At 43.7% G+C, this 16,854-nt stretch overlaps 1 non-coding gene across 1 annotated transcript; it reads right to left on the bottom strand.

Moving 5' to 3' along the window:
* Window positions 1-511: 511 nt before the first annotated feature.
* LOC122547383 (U8 small nucleolar RNA) lies at window positions 512-628 on the bottom strand. The gene has a single exon (XR_006310988.1). It is a non-coding gene; the product is annotated as a U8 small nucleolar RNA (small nucleolar RNA).
* Window positions 629-16,854: the final 16,226 nt, after the last annotated feature.

Genomic DNA, 16,854 nt, shown 5'->3' with positions numbered 1-16,854 from the left:
ATTTCACCATTTTTCTGATACAAAATTATTGTGAGTATTTTCACAATGGAATCCTTTGACACAAAATCCTTAAAGTCAATATGAAGAAGAATTTCCAATCACTTGAAGCCAGGAATGCATGTCAGCCTTTCTCCTGGGCTTAGGATTCTGCAATGTCTTTTTTTACCTAATGAATTACTGTTGTACTGTCACAAAAACTGTCAGCCAACTTGTACTCACATAGCAATGAGAAAAATGACCAGACAATCTGTTTTAATGTTGCATATTCAGGAATCGTTATTGGCCAGGGTATGAGCAAAATGACCCTGCTTTGCCTCAAATAGAGTCATGGGATTTTTACATTGACTTGAGAGCAGATTAATTCTAAGTTTAGTGTTTCGTATGAAAGATGCCACCTGCCATTTGAACTCACTATTACCAACCTTTGGCTGATTGTAACTGTGAGGAGTGCTGTTACCAATTCCCCCTTCTAACTGTGTTCATGCTATGATATTAATTATCATCAATAAAAATCAGAATGGCCCTTGAGGCCCCCTCATGAGTAGAGTGAGTATTAATCACCAGCTCATATGCTCCATTCATCATTTTCTGAAATTCCACAAAGAATAGCAGGTAAAGATGCTGAATCTATTCTGTATTGAGTCAAGTTATCAATGGCAGAGGTTAGATGATTGGTGGCTTAAAAGCAGAAGAGGCACTTGTTTAACACAACTACAGGCAGTTTATTGCATGAGATCAAGAAGTATCAGTTATATTGACTGGTTTGGCATAATTACTTGAAGGCTAAAGGGAGACAAAGCCAATACCTGTGACTCCATTGGGATGGCATGCAAGATGATCCCTTCTTTACCCAGAGGCTTTCTGACACCATGTGATAGGGTGGAGTTTAACTCAACTTTGACATCACCTTAAAAAGTATCTTCCCCCAAGTTTCTTTTCCCCATAGTTAGCATTGAGTATTCTATGTGTATGTTTTTACATTCCTTTGCATATATACATATCTAGACATATCTTCATGTAAAGACATTTATATTTACCATGACCATCTGTCCACCAGCCCCACGGAAAGAACAAAAAACAATACAACACAGGAACACATCCTATGGGACCTCCAAGCTTGCACAGACACATTCTGCCCTTCCATACAAAACTGTCTTCCCTTACAGGATCCGTATCCCTCTATTCCCTTCCTATTCATGTATTTGTTTAGGTGCTTCCTGAATGCTGCTATTGTATCTGCTTCCACCACCTCCTCTGGCAGTGCATTCCAGATACTCCCCACTCTTTGTGTGAAAAACCTGTCTTGCACATGTCTCTTAAACTCCACCCCTCCCACACTTTGAATCCTTAGTGATTGACCCCTTCTCGTTGGGAAAAAGCTTCATACTTTTCATGCCCTTCACAATCTTATAAACTTCTATCAGATCACCCCTCAACCACCAGTGTTCTAGTGAAAATAAAGTCTATCCATACTTTCTTCATGGCTAAAATCCCCCTTTACAGTCCTGGTAAACCTTTTCTGCACCCTATCCAAAGCATGCACATTATTCTTGTCATGGTGATCAGAATACTCCAAGTGTGACCTAACTAAAGTTCTATAAAGTTGCAGTATAACTTGTCCATCCTTATACTCAATGCCATTTCCAATGAAGGCAATCATGCTATAAGTCTTTTTTTACTATCTTACCTACTGCCAGCTTCAGTGATCTGTGGACCTGCACACCCAGACCCCTCTGCATATCAACACTTCTAAGGGTTCTGCCATTCACTGTATAATTTCCACCTGTACTTGGCCTCCCAAATGCACCATTTGTCCAGATTAAGCTCCATCTTCTATTTTTCTGCTCATGTCTCCAACTGATCTATATCCTGCTATATCCTCTAACAATCTTCCTCACTATCCACAACTCCACCAATGTTTGTATCATCTGGTGGTATTCTTTGGAAAGGGTACAGCAAAGGTATAGCAGGATGTTGCCTGGTATGAGGGAATTTAGCTATGAAGAAAGTATGGATAGACTGGGTTTGTTTTCGCTGGAACACAGGCAGTTGAGGGGTGACCTGATAGAAGTTTATAAGATTGTGAAGGGTGTGAAAAGGCTGAAGCTTTTTCTCGAGGAGAAGGGGTCAATCACTAGGGGTTCAAGGTGTTGGGGGAGTGGGGTTTAAGAGATAAACTTACTAAATGGACCAGCTATGTTTTCCTCTAAATCATTTACGTAGACCATGAACAGCAGAGGTCCCAGTACTGATCCCTGTGGAACACCTCTAGTCACAGACCTCCATTCTGAAAAGTATCCTTCCACTGCTACTCTCTGTCTCCTATAACTAAGCCAGTTCTATTTCCATCTCGCCAGCTCAAGCTGATACCATGTAACTTCATCTTTTGTCCTAGACTGCCCTGAGGGACCTTGTCAAAGGCTTTACTGAAGTCTGTATAGACAATATCGACTGCTTATCCCTCACCAATCACCTTCGTCACCTCCTTAAAAAACATTATCAAGTTAGTGAGGCATGACCTTGCCTGCGCAACACCGTGCTGTCTATCACTAATTAATCCATTTGCTTCTAAATGTGTAAAGGTCTTGTCCCTGAGAATCTTTTCCAATAATTTCCCTACTTCCGATGTGAGGCTCACAGGCCTGTCATTTCCTGGATTATCCCTGTGGCCCTTCTTAAACAATGGGACAACATTAGCTATTCTCCAGTCCTCTGGGACTTCACCTCTGGCTCCTCCTATTTATCTCTCAGTCCCCTTCCCAGCCGCCACATTCCTGATGAAGGGCTTATGCCCGAAAAACATCGACTCTCCTCTTCCTCAGATACTGCCTAGCCTGCTGTGCTTTTCCAGCATCACATTTTTTGTCTACAAAGATGTCTGTCAATGCTCCAGCAAATTGTTCTCTTGTCTTCCTCAATGTTCGAGGATAGAACCCTCCAGGACCCGAGGGTTTAACTATCTCAATACTTTTTAAGATGTGCACAACACCTCTTCCATTTTAATAGCAATTTGACTTAGAAACTCGATCCTCACTTCCCAGAGATCATCTTCCTCCTTCTCTTTGGTGAACACCGAAAGTATTCGTTTAGGACCTCACCAACCCATTCTGGCTCCACACAGGTTCCTTTCTTTGTCTTGAATGGGCCAACCCTTTCCCTGGCTCCCCTCTTCCTTTTTATATATGTATGAAAAGCCTTGGGATTCTCCTTAATCCTGTTTGCTAATGACTTTTCATGACCCCTTTTAGCCCTTCCAATTCCTTCCTTGAAGTTCTTTCCTACTTTCCTTATATACTCCAAGGGATTCAATGTGAGAAACATAATAGTTGATGAACTTAAAACTTTGGTTATGTCTTCGAACTATAATATTGTTGTGATTATGGAGACTTGGCTGAAAGAAGGACAGGATTACCAACTGAATATTCTAGGATTTTGTTGTTTCAGGTGTGATGGAAAGGAATGTGGGGGACTGCATTAACGGTAATGGAGTATCTCACAACTCTGCTGAGGGAGGATACATCAGAGGACTCGTGAAGCGAGGCAATATGGGTAGAACTCAGGAATAGGAAAGGTGAAATCACAGTGCTGGGGGGTATATGTCAGGCCTTCCAAAAACCAAAGGGAGGTAGAGGAGAGGATATGTAGACAGATTTTTGAAAGATGCAAAAACAACAGATTTGTTGTGGTGGGTAAAATTTTAACTTCCTGAATATTAGCATGGACTCACTTCATTTTAGGGGCTTGGCTGAGGCAGAATTTGTAAGGACCATTCAGGAGGGTTTCTTAGCACCGTATTTAATCAGTCTAACCAGAGAAGGGGTTACACTGCGTCTGGTTTTGGGAAATAAGCCCAGCCAGCTGAGTGAAGTTTCAGTGGGTGAGCATTTCGGGAGTAGTGACCACATGGGATGGATCTATCCAAGGATTCTCTGGGAAACTAGGGAGGAGATTGCAGAGCCTTTGGCTTTGATCTTTATGTTGTCATTGTCTACAGGAATAGTGTCAGAAGACTGGGGGAAAAGCAAATGTTGTTCCTGTGTTCAAGAAGGGAGTAGAGACAACCCTGGCAATTAAAGACCAGTGAGCTTACTTCGGTTGTGGGTAAAGTGTTGGAAAAGGTTATGAGAGACAGGAATTATTATCATTTAGAGAGGAATAAGTTGATTAGAGATAATCAACATAGTTTTGTGAAGGTTAGGTCATGACTCACAAACCTTATTGAGTTCTTTGAGAAGGTGACCAAACAGGTGGATGGGGGTAAAGGGGTTGATGTGGTGCATATGGATTTCAGCAAGGCGTTCGATAAGGTTGCTCACGGTAGACTATTGCACAAAATGCAGAGGCATTGGATTGAGGGAGATATAGCAGTTTGGATCAGAAATTGGCTAGCTGAAAGAAGACAAAGGGTGGTGGTTGATGGGAAATGTTCATCCTGGAGTTCAGTTACTAGTGGTGTACTGCAAGGATCTGTCTTTGGTCCATTGCTGTTCGTCATTTTTATGAATGACCTGGATGAGGGTGTAGAAGGATGGGTTAGTAAATTTACGGATGACACCAAGGTCGGTACAGTTGTGGATGGTGCCGAAGGATGTTGCAGGTTACAGAGAGACATAGATAAGCTGCAGAGCTGGGCTGAGAGGTGGCAAATGGAGTTTAATGCAGAAAAGTGTGAGGTGATTCTCTTTGGAAGTATTAACAGGAATGCAGAGTACTGGGCTAATGGTAAGATTCTTGGTAATGTAGATGAGCAGAGAGATCTCAGTGTCCGTGTACAGAGAGCCTTGAAAGTTGCCATCCAGGTTGATAGAATTGTTAAGAAGGCATATGATGTGTTAGCTTTTATTGGTAGAGGGATTGAGTTTCAGAGCCACAAGGTCACGCTGCAGCTGTACAAAACTCTGGTGCGTCTGCACTTGGACTATTGTGTACAGTTCTGGTCACCGCATTATAGGAAGGATGTGGAAGCTTTGGAAAGGGTTCTGAGATGATTTAAAAGGATATTGCCTGGTATGGAGGGAAGGTCTTACGAGGGAAGGCTGAGGGACTTGGAGCTGTTTTCGTTAAAGAGAAGAAGGTTGAGAGGTGACTTAATTGAGACGTATAAGCTAATCAGAGGGTTAGATAGGGTGGACATTGAGAACCCTTCACTGCTACTTTAAGGTCGCTGCCTCACAATTACATCTGGGTGCCAATTCACCTCGTGAATGTCCATCAGGTTGAAACTTTTTTCCTTGAAAAATCCTGGGTTTCTTGGCAGGCTTTTAATTTGAAAAAGATGTTTTCCCTTTTTTTCAGTGTCTTGGATATTCCAACCATACAGTTTCCTTTTTTTGACCACGTCTGGAATCTGTGGACACCTTTCCATCTCCATGGAATTACATGCAGCTCATCTCTATCTTGGTGAAGAAAATCTTTGTGCTCAGTCAGCTGATACATCAGAATTGAAGTAAATGAGCTCATTACTTTTACTTGGTGAATAATTGGATGTCTTCATTCACTCTCTCATTTTCTGGTCAACTAGACATTCTCAAATCATCAATTGTGGGGTTCAAGGATTTTTGCTCCCTCAGCATTATCTCTGTCATTGGGTCTGAGAATTCTGCTTTGGAATACAAAAGACTGAAATGTGCTCCTTTAACCTGTGTCTTTTCTCTTCTTTATTTATTCATGGCATGAGGGCATTGCTGGCTAGGCCAGCATTTAGTACTCACCCCTAATTGCTCAGGGGGCAATTAAGAGTCAACCACTTGGCTATGGGTCTGGAGTCACATGTAGGCCAGACCAGGTTAGGATGTCTGTTTCTATGCCTGAAAGACATTAGTGAACCAGATGGGTTTTTGCAATGACCAACAATGGATTTATGGTCACCATTAGATTCTTAATTCCAGATTTTTATTTTATTAAATTCAAATTGTACCATCTGTCATGGCAGGATTTGAATCCATGTCCTCAGAATGTTATCTGGGTGTCGGGATTAACAGTCCAATGCCATCACCTCCTCCATCATCTGATTTTAAAATCACACCAGTGTATTCACTGTGTTGCTTTACTGTCTGAACAATCTCAGTTTGAGATTCCTCATGAGCTCAAGTGGATTATAGATTTTCCTCCCTGTGTTTTTGTTCTCTGTATTTACCTCTTCAGCCACTGTTTGCTGTTTGGTTTCAGATTGATCTCCAATGATAATCATAGCCTGACAGTTATGAATAATTACAGATTTCACAGTGAGATATGAGATCTTTATCTATCTGAGATGTGTGCCGACCCACACTACTGACTGTGGTCTGACTATATATCTGGAAATGCTGAGATGTCCCTGGTATCTTCATTCCAATACACCTGCCTTGAGGGACTCGAGAATAAACACTCCTTGGTCCTAGACCAGAAAGCTTTTTATGATTCTGAAATGCTGTCATGGTGAAATATATATTCTTAGCTAATCCCCTGGGGTTACAGTCTGGTTGTCCTTCAACACAATACCAGTGAATGGGAGCACATCCATAGCCAGTGTTTTGCTTTTGTTGATTCTGCTTGACCGTCCTTTGACTTTAAGAGTCACTCCTCCTCGCAGCCGCATGAAACATTTTGTTTCTGCCTCCGTAGGTAATGGCAATTGGTTCTTTCTTCTTTCTGGGTTCTCCATGTTTGTATGATGCTCAAGGAATTTGCTCATTGGTTGTCCTCGATCATTTGGTTAACAACAGTTTGTTTCATCTGCTGTCACATGATGTTGCTATGAAGACATGCCTGTAAGTTCGAACCTGAGGGATGGGGCTGATCATGAACCATGTGCCCATTCTCAATATTAGTTCACTCTTTGTGTTGCTGTGTCACTGGCAGTATAGCACTTTAATCTTGGAATTGTTCCATTGGGATTTGTAGCTTCATCTTTATCAGCCGAAGCTTCTCTTTCTTCCATGAAACACCACCCTTCCCCCCAAGCTTCACCACCCCTCTTGAAACACACACCCAATCCTCCATCCCTTTTCCTGAGATACTCCCCCAATTTTCTTCCCCCCACCATGAAACACTCCCCATATCTTCATTTCCCCACGTTGAAACATTCCTCCAATCTTCAACCCCCACCCTGAAACACTCCCCAATCCTTACCCACCCACCCTGAAACATTCCCCAATCTTCTCCCCCCACCCTGAAACACTCCCCCAATCTTCACCCACCCACCCTGAAACACTCCACCAATCTTCTCCCCCCACCCTGAAACACTCCCCCAATCTTCTCCCCCAATCTGCTACCCCACCTTGAAACACTCCCCAAATCTTCACACCCCCATCTTGAGACATTCCCCCAATCTTCAACCCACCCACCCCTCTGAAACACTCCCCCAGTGTTCACCCTCACCCCTCCCCCAACTATCAAGGTTGGGAAGGAGACAATCTTCACTTCTCAATAACTGACCATTTAAGGACCATAATTGGGTTGAGGGTGACTGGGTTGTCCTTTCCCTCATGCACACCCCTGGTGACACACAGCCCCAAATTCCATTTAAAATTGGACAGATTAGGAGGGTCAACAGTAGCGTGATGGGAAGACTACTCCCAGGGAGCTTTATGGCCCCAATATTTACAATCCCACCACTGGTCACTGTCCAATCCCACCATATGTGTTATGATGATGCAATGTGTGACCTTAGAAATATTTCTGTGCTTATTTCACAAAGTTCATTGATAGTTCAATTTGGCTTCCAAACTTTAGACGTTTATATTTCAACACCGTACAACAACAATTGATTAAAAGCCATTCAAAGTGAAAACAAATCCCTTCCAGTAAAGGCAGAGAGCATTATGAGATGTGAAACTATTGTTATGTAATAGTGATTTACTGAGGTTCTCCATGGTCAAAGGACTATTCATGTCTTTCAAGGGAGTGAAGAATGAAGAGCCAGAGTCAGGATAAAGTGTCACGCTCAGCACGGTGGAGAAAGTTCTTCAATCAGAGGGTGGGGAATCTTTGGAACATTCCACACCAGAGTGAAGTGATTACTCAGTTATTGAGATCAAGAGATTGTTAGACATTCCCTGAACCAAGGAGCATGTGATCCAGGAGCAGAGAGTTGAGGTTGTGGCGAGCCTGATCTCAAAGAATGATAATGGAAACATGGAAACTCAAGGTGGAAGACATGGTCAATTCCTGTTTCTATCTCTTCTTCTGCTCTGACAAACATTTTCTATTGAAAGATTGCTGAGGTAACAAACGAAAAGGAAACACAAATATTTGTATAAAATATCGATTCCACCTGCCAGTTGGGAACATTTTATTATTAATCACAGAGCAGCAGACAAATTAATAGATTCATTACAGTGTGGACTCAGGCCATACAGCCCATTGAGTCCACACCAGCCCTCTGAAGAGCATCCCACCAGACCCAAACCCCTACCCTATCCTCTTAACCCTGCAATTCCCATGGCTAACCCACCTAGCTTGCATATCATAGAGTCATAGAGATGTGCAGCATGGAAACAGACCCTTCGGTCCAACCCATCCATGCCGACCAGATATCCCAACCCAATCTAGTCCCACCTGCCAGCACCCGGCTCAAATCCCTCCAAACCCTTCCTATTCATACACCCATCCAAATGCCTCTTAAATGTTGCAATTGTACCAGCTTCCACCACATCATCTGGCAGCTCATTCCAAACATGTACCACCCTCTACGTGAAAAAGTTGCTCCTTAGGTCTCTTTTATATCTTTTCCCTCTCATCCTAAACCTATGCCCTCTAGTTCTGGACTCCCCGATCCCAGGGAAAAGACTTTGTCTATTTATCCTATCCATGCTCCTCATCATTTTGTAAACCTCTATAAGGTCACCCCTCAGCCTCCGACGCTCCAGGGAAAACAGCCCCAGCATGTTCAGCCTCTCCCTGTAGTAATAGGGTGGTTGTTATGGGGGACTTTAACTTTCCTGATATTGATTGGGAAAGCTATAGCTCAAGTTCGTTAGATGGGTCAGTGTTTGTTCAATGTGTGCAGGAGAGTTTCCTGACACAATATGTAGACAGGCCAACAAGAGGTGAGGCCATACTGGATTTGGTTCTGGGTAACGAACCAGGCCAGGTGTTAGAATTAGAGGTAGGTGAGCACTTTGGGGATAGTGACCATAATTCGGTGATTTTTACTCTCGTGATGGAGAGGGATAAGTGTGTACTACAGGGCAAGAGTTATAGCTGGGGTCAGGGAAATTATGATGCGGTGAGGCATGACTTAGGATGTGTGGCTTGGAAAAGTAGACTCCAAGGCAAGAGTGTAAATGATATGTGGAGCTTGTTCAAGGAGCAACTATTGAGTGTCCTTGATAATTATGTACCTGTCAGGCAGGGAGGAAAGGGTCGTGCGAGGGAGCCGTGGTTTAATAAGGAATTGGAATCCCTTGTTAAATAGAAGAGGGCGGCCTATCTCAAGATGAGACGTGAAGGTTCAATTGGGGCGATTGAGAGTTATAGGGTAGCCAGGAAGGACCTGAAGAGAGAGCTAAGAGCAGCAAGGAGGGGACATGAAAGGTCCTTAGTCGGTAGGATTAGGGAAAACCCTAAGGCTTTCTATAGGTATGTTAGGAATAAAAGAATGACTAGGGTAGGAATAGGTCCAGTCAAGGATAGTAGTGGGAAGTTGCGTGTGGAGGCGGAAGAGATTGGGGAGAAACTGAATGAATACTTTTCTTCAGTATTTACTCAGGAACAGGGCATTGTCGTCGATGTGAATACTGAGTCACAAATAAGTAGAATGGATGGCTTTGAGGTATGTAGAGAAGAGGTGTTGGAAATCCTGGAAAAGGTGAAAATAGATAAGTCCCCTGGGCCTGATGGCATTTATCCTAGGATTCTCTGGGAAGCAAGGGAGGAGATTGCAGAGCCATTGGCCTTGATTTTTATGTCCTCTTTGTCTACAGGAGTAGTGCCAGAAGACTGGAGGATAGCAAATGTGGTTCCCTTGTTCAAAAAGGGGAGTAGGGATAACCCTAGTAACTATAGGCCGGTGAGTCTCACTTCTGTTGTGGGCAAAGTCTTAGAGAGAATTGTAAGGGATAGGATTTATGCACATCTGGATAGGAATAATGTGATCAAGGATAGTCAGCATGGTTTTGTGAAGGGCAGGTCGTGCCTCACAAACCTTATTGAATTCTTTGAAAAGGTGACGAAGGAGGTTGATGAGGGGAAAGCGGTAGATGTGGTATATATGGATTTTAGTAAGGCATTTGATAAGGTTCCCCATGGTAGGCTACTGCAGAAAATACGGAGATATGGCATTGAGGGTGAGTTGGAGGTTTGGATTAGGAATTGGCTGGATGGAAGAAGACAGAGGGTAGTAGTTGATGGCAAAGTTTCTTCATGGAGTGCCGTCACTAGCGGTGTTCCGCAAGGATCTGTTTTGGGACCATTGCTGTTTGTCATTTTTATAAATGACCTGGAAGAGGGGTTAGAAGGTTGGGTGAGCAAGTTTGCGGATGATACGAAAGTCGGAGGAGTTGTTGACAGTGAGGAAGGATGTGGCAGGTTACAGCAGGATATAGAGAAGCTGCAAAGCTGGGCAGAAAGGTGGCAAATGGAATTCAATGTAGCTAAGTGTGAGGTGATTCACTTTGGGAAGAATAACAAAAAGATGGGGTACTGGGCTAATGGTCGGATACTTGGTAGTGTGGATGAGCAGAGGGATCTTGGTGTCCATGTACACAGATCTCTGAAAGTTGCCACCCAGGTAAATAGTGCGGTGAGGAAGGCATATGGCGTACTGGCTTTTATTGGTAGAGGAATTGAGTTCCGGAGTCCTGAGGTCATGATGCAGTTGTATAAGACTCTGGTGCGGCCGCATCTGGAATATTGTGTGCAGTTTTGGTCGCCATACTATAGGAAGGATGTGGAGGCACTGGAACGGGTGCAGAGGAGGTTTACCAGGATGTTGCCTGGTATGGAAGGAAGATCGTATGAGGAAAGACTGAGACACTTGGGGCTGTTTTCATTAGAGAAAAGAAGGTTTAGGGGTGACTTGATTGAGGTGTACAAGATGATTAGGGGGTTAGATAGGGTTGACAGTGTGAACCTTTTCCCGTGTATGGAGTCGGGTATTACAAGGGGGCATAGCTTTAAATTAAGGGGGGGTAGATATAGGACTGAAGTTAGGGGTAAGTTCTTCACTCAGCGAGTCGTAAGTTCATGGAATGCCCTGCCAGTAGCAGTGGTGGACTCTCCCTCTTTATGGGCATTTAAGCGGGCATTGGATAGGTATATGGAGGATAGTGGGTTAGTATAGGTTAGGTGGGCTTGGATCGGCGCAACATCGAGGGCCAAAGGGCCTGTACTGCGCTGTATTCTTCTATGTTCTATGTAGCTCAGATCCTCCAACCCTGGCAACATCCTTGTAAATCTTTTCTGAACCCTTTCAAGTTTCACAACATCTTTCCGATAGGAAGGAGACCAGAATTTCATGCAATATTCCAACAGTGGCCTAACCAATGTCCTGTACAGCCGCAACATGACCTCGCAATTCCTGTACTCAATTCTCTGACCAATAAAGGAAAGCATACCAAACACCTTCTTCATTATCCTATCTACCGGTGATTCCACTTTCAAGGAGCTATGAACCTGCACTCCAAGGTCCCTTTGTTCAGCAATACTCCCGAGGACTTTACCATTAAGTGTATAAGTCCTGCTAAGATTTGCTTTCCCAAAATGCAGCACCTCGCATTTATCTGAATTAAACTCCATCTGCCACTTCTCAGCCCAATGGCCCATCTGGCCCAGATCCTGTTGTAATCTGAGGTAACCCTCTTCGCTGTTCACTACACCTCTTATTCTGGTGTCATCTGCAAACTTACTAACTGTACCTCTTATGCTCGCATCCAAATCATTTATGTAAATGACAAAAAGTAGAGGGCCCAGCACCGATCCTTGTGGCACTCCACTGATCACAAGCCTCCAGTCTGAAAAACAACCCTCCACCACCACTCTCTGTCTTCTACCTTTGAGCCAGTTCTGTATCCAAATGGCAAATTCTACCTGTATTCCATGAGATCTAACCTTGCTAATCAGTCTCCCATGGGGAACCTTGTCAAACGCCTTACCGAAGTCCATATAGATCACATCTACTGCTCTGCCCTCATCAATCCTCTTTGTTACTTCTTCAAAAAATTCAATCAAGTTTGTGAGACATGATATCCCACGCACAAAGCCATGTTGACTATCCTAAATCAGTCCTTGCCTTTCCAAATACATGTATATCCTGTCCCTCAGGATTCCCTTCAACAATTTGCCCACCACCGAAGTCAGGCTCACCAGTCTATAGTTCCCTGGCTTGTCTTTACCGTCCTTCTTAAACAGTGGCACCACGTTTGCCAACCTCCAGTCTTCCGGCACCTCACATGTGACTATCGATGATACAAATATCTCAGCAAGAGTCTTAGCAATCAATTCTCTAGCTTCCCACGGAGTTCTCGGGTACACCTGATCAGGTCCTGGGGATTTATCCACTTTTAACCATTTCAAGACATCCAGCACTTCCTCCTCTGTAATCTGGATATTTTGCAAGATGTCACCATCTATTTCCCTACAGTCTATATCTTCCATATCCTTTTCCACAGTAAATACCTGATGCAAAATATTCATTTATTATCTCCCCCATTTTCTGTGGCTCCACACAAAGGCCGCCTTGCTGATCTTTGAGGGGCTCTATTCTCTCCCTCCTTGGACACTATGGGTAATTTAGTATGGTCAATCCAACTAACCTGCATATTTTTGGACCATGGGAGGAAACCGGAGCACCCAAAGGAAACCTTCGCAGATAGGGCGAGAATGTGCAAACTCCACACAGTCACTCAAAGGTTGGACCGACCCTGGGTTCCTGGTGTGGTGAGTCAGCAGTGCTAACCAATGAGCTACCATTGAAATGCTTGAGGATACCATTCAGTCATTAACGTATTTGTTCTGTTTTTGAACATGAACTATGCAGAGTCACAAAAAGGTTGATCCAATTAACTCCTTACAATGCCTGTTCTTCCAATCCAAACGCCTGCATAAAGCAAACATTCAAACACTCTTCTAGTCATTCTTTGGACATGACAATAAGGAAGTGACAATAAAGTTTGTGACTGGAAATGTGGAATAGAAGAGGGACAGGAATGGTTGTTGGAGGTTCCTAGTTATAGATGTTTCAGTAAGATTGGGGGGGTGGTAAAAAAGGAGGGGGGGTGGCGTTGCTAATTAGAAATGGTATAACGGCTGCAGAAAGGCAGTTCGAGGGGGATCTGCCTTTGGAGGTAGTATGGGCTGAAGTCAGAAATAGGAAAGGAGCAGTCACCTTGTTGGGTATTTACTATAGGCCCCCCAGTAGCAGCAGAGATGTGGAGAAACAGATTGGGAAACAGATTTTGGAAAGGTGCAGAAGCCACAGGGTAGTAGTCATGGACGATTTCCACTTCCCAAATATTGATTGGAAGCTCTTTAGATCAAGTAGATTGGACGGGACGGTGTTTGTGCAGTGTGTCCAGGAAGCGTTTCTAACTCAGTATGTAGATTGTCCGACCAGAGGGGAGGCCATATTGGATTTGGTACTTGGTAACGAACCGGGACAAGTGATGGGCTTGTTAGTGGGTGAGCATTTTGGTGAAGGTGACCACAATTCTGTGACTTTCATCTTGGTTATGGAGAGACATAGGTTCATGCAACAGGGCAGGTTTTACAATTGGGGGAAGGGTAAATACGATGCTGCAAGACAGGATCTGAGGAGCATAAATTGGGAGCATAGGCTGTCAGGGAAGGATGTTGTTGAAATGTGGAACTTTTTCAAGGAACAGATACGATGTGTCCTTGATATGTATGTACCTGTCAGGCAGGAAAGAGATGGTCGTGTGAGGGAACCTTGGTTGACAAGGGAGGTTGAATGTCTTGGAAGGATGAAGAAGGAGGCTTACATAAGGTTGAGGAAACAAGGTTCAGACAGAGCGTTGGAGGGATACAGGATAGCCAGGAGGGAGCTGAAGAAAGGGATTAGGAGAGCTAAGAAAGGGCATGAAAAATCTTTGGTGGGTAGGATCAAGGATAACCCCAAGGCCTTTTATGCGTATGTGAGAAACATGAGAATGACGAGAACGAGGGTAGGTCCGATCAAGAACAGTAGTGGGAGACTGTGTATTGAGTCGGAAGAGATAGGAGAGGTCTTGAATGAGTACTTTTCTTCAGTATTTACATATGAGAGGGACAGTATTGTTGAAGAGGAGAGTGTGAAACGGACTGGTAAGCTAGAGGAGATACTTGTTAGGAAGGAAGATGTGTTGGGCATTTTGAAAAACTTGAGGATAGACAAGTCCCCCGGGCCTAACAGGATATATCCTAGAATTATGTGGGAAGCAAGAAAGGAAATCGCAGAGCCGTTGGCAATGATCTTTTCGTCTTCACTGTCAATGGGGTGGTGCCAGGGGACTGGAGAGTGGCGAATGTTGTGCCCCTGTTCAAAAAAGGGAATAGGGATAACCCCGGGAATTACAGGCCAGTTAGTCTTACTTCGGTGGTAGGCAAAGTAATGGAAAGGGTACTGAGGGATAGGATTTATGAGTATCTGGAAATACTCTGCTTGATTAGGGACAGCCAGCACGGATTTGTGAGGGGTAGGTCTTGCCTTACGAGTTTATTGAATTCTTTGAGGAGGTGACCAAGCATGTGGATGAGGGTAGAGCAGTGGATGTAGTGTACATGGATTTTAGTAAAGCATTTGATAAAGTTCCCCATTGTAGACTTATGCGGAAAGTCAGGAGGCATGGGATAGTGGGAAGTTTGGCCAGTTGGATAGAGAACTGGCTAACCAGTCGAAGTCAGAGAGTGGTGGTAGATGGTAAATATTCAGCCTGGACCCCAGTTACAAGTGGAGTTCCGCAGGGATCAGTTCTGGGTCCTCTGCTGTTTGTAATTTTTATTACTGACTTGGAAGAGGGAGTCGAAGGGTGGATCAGTAAATTTGCAGACAATACGAAGATTGGTGGAGTTGTGGATAGTGAGGAGGGCTGTTGTCGGCTGCAAGGGGACTTAGATTTGATGCAGAGCTGGGCTGAGGAGTGGCAGATGGAGTTCAACCCTGTCAAGCATGAGGTTGTCCATTTTGGAAGGACAAATAAGAATGCGGAATACAGGGTTAACGGTAGGGTTCTTAGTAAGGTGGAGGAGCAGAGGAATCTTGGGGTCTATGCTCATAGATCTTTGAAAGTTGCCACTCAGGTGGATAGAGCTTATAAGAAGGCCTATGGTGTATTAGCGTTCATTAGAAGAGGGATTGAATTCATTAATCGTGAAGTGATGTTGCAGCTGTATAGGACCTTGGTAAGGCCACATTTGGAATACTGTGTGCAGTTCTGGTCACCTCATTTTAGGAAAGATGTGGAAGCTTTGGAGAGGGTGCAGAGGAGATTTACCAGGATGTTGTCTGGAATGGAGAATAGGTTGTACGAGGATAGGTTGAGAGTGCTTTTCTCATTGGAACGGAGAAGGATGAGGGGTGACTTGATAGAGGTTTATAAGATGATCAGGGAAATAGATAGAGTAGACAGTCAGAGACTTTTTTCCCGGGTACAACAGAGTGTTACAAGGGGACATAAATTTAAGGTGAAGGGTGGAAGGTATAGGGGGGATGTTAGGGGTAGGTTCTTTACCCAGAGAGTGGTGGGGGCATGGAATGCGCTGCCTGTGGGAGTGGCAGAGTCAGAATCATTGGTGACCTTTAAGCGGCAATTGGATAGGTACAGGGATAGGTGCTTAAGCTCGGACAAATATTCGGCACAACATCGTGGGCCGAAGGGCCTGTTCTGTGCTGTATTGTTCTATGTTCTATGTTCTATGGTTGTTCATCCTTCTAATTCCATTCTGGAATCTTCACAAATGGTAGTTACAATTTACTCATTTAACCCTCATCATTTTGGACAAAACATGTTTGGAAATTCTGCACAAAGTTATTTGGTTCTCTCCCTCCAGCAGCATTTAGCATCATTTTTTACCAATAAACTTACTTTTAATTAAACCAAAAATGTTGTATTCCAACTGCAAATGGTTTGTAATCCCATTTGCAGAAAGACCAGTATGTGAGAAGATTTGTAGCTCGGGTGCTCGTTGCTGTGGTTCTGTTCGCCGAGCTGGAAGTTTTTGTTGCAAACGTTTCGTCCCCTGTCAAGCACTGAGGATGTCACCTAGACAGGGGACGAAACGTTTGCAACAAAAACTTCCAGCTCGGCGAACAGAACCACAGCAAAGACCAGTAAGAGTGCAAAATAAATTGTAGGAAGCTTGTCGCCAGGCACTTTTCCAATTCGGTAGTTACTCTACATTTTAATTCTACAGTTTGATAAAAAGATAAAGCTGGAAATGTAATTAACACAACATTTATTAATCTGTAGATAACTGTTACAATCACATCTTGGTAATGCGTTTCTTTTGAGTGCCTACAATGTCACTTCAATCATAAAATTTGAGTCATAGAATAAAACATAACAATAAATATTTCCTACATGGTAGAGACCACTTGGTGACATGCCTATGTCTACACAGGAAAGATCAATTCAACCTAATCCATTATCCATGTCTTTGTCAACAGCCCTGTAGATTATAGCTTTTCAAATGAGTATCCAGGGTTTCTGCCTCAGCCATCCTTTCAGGCAGTGAGATCCAGAATCCTCCAACTGTCTCACTGAAAATCGCTTCTTCTCAAACTCCCTGTAACTCTTCTTTGAATTGCTTTCAATTTGTGACCCTGGTAATTTACCTCTCTGTTCCTGGAACTAGTCACAAACCTTACTCTGAACTGAGCCTTGTTTCCATGCAATAAGAAAGTATGTTTTTGTGACCACGTCATCAACCTGCATTATC

This window comes from Chiloscyllium plagiosum, unplaced genomic scaffold (genome assembly GCF_037043375.1).
Source record: "Chiloscyllium plagiosum isolate Xiang-an unplaced genomic scaffold, Cpla_swu_hap1 HiC_scaffold_23, whole genome shotgun sequence".
Lineage (NCBI taxonomy): Eukaryota > Metazoa > Chordata > Chondrichthyes > Orectolobiformes > Hemiscylliidae > Chiloscyllium > Chiloscyllium plagiosum.
This window is presented reverse-complemented; position numbering and strand designations above follow the sequence as displayed.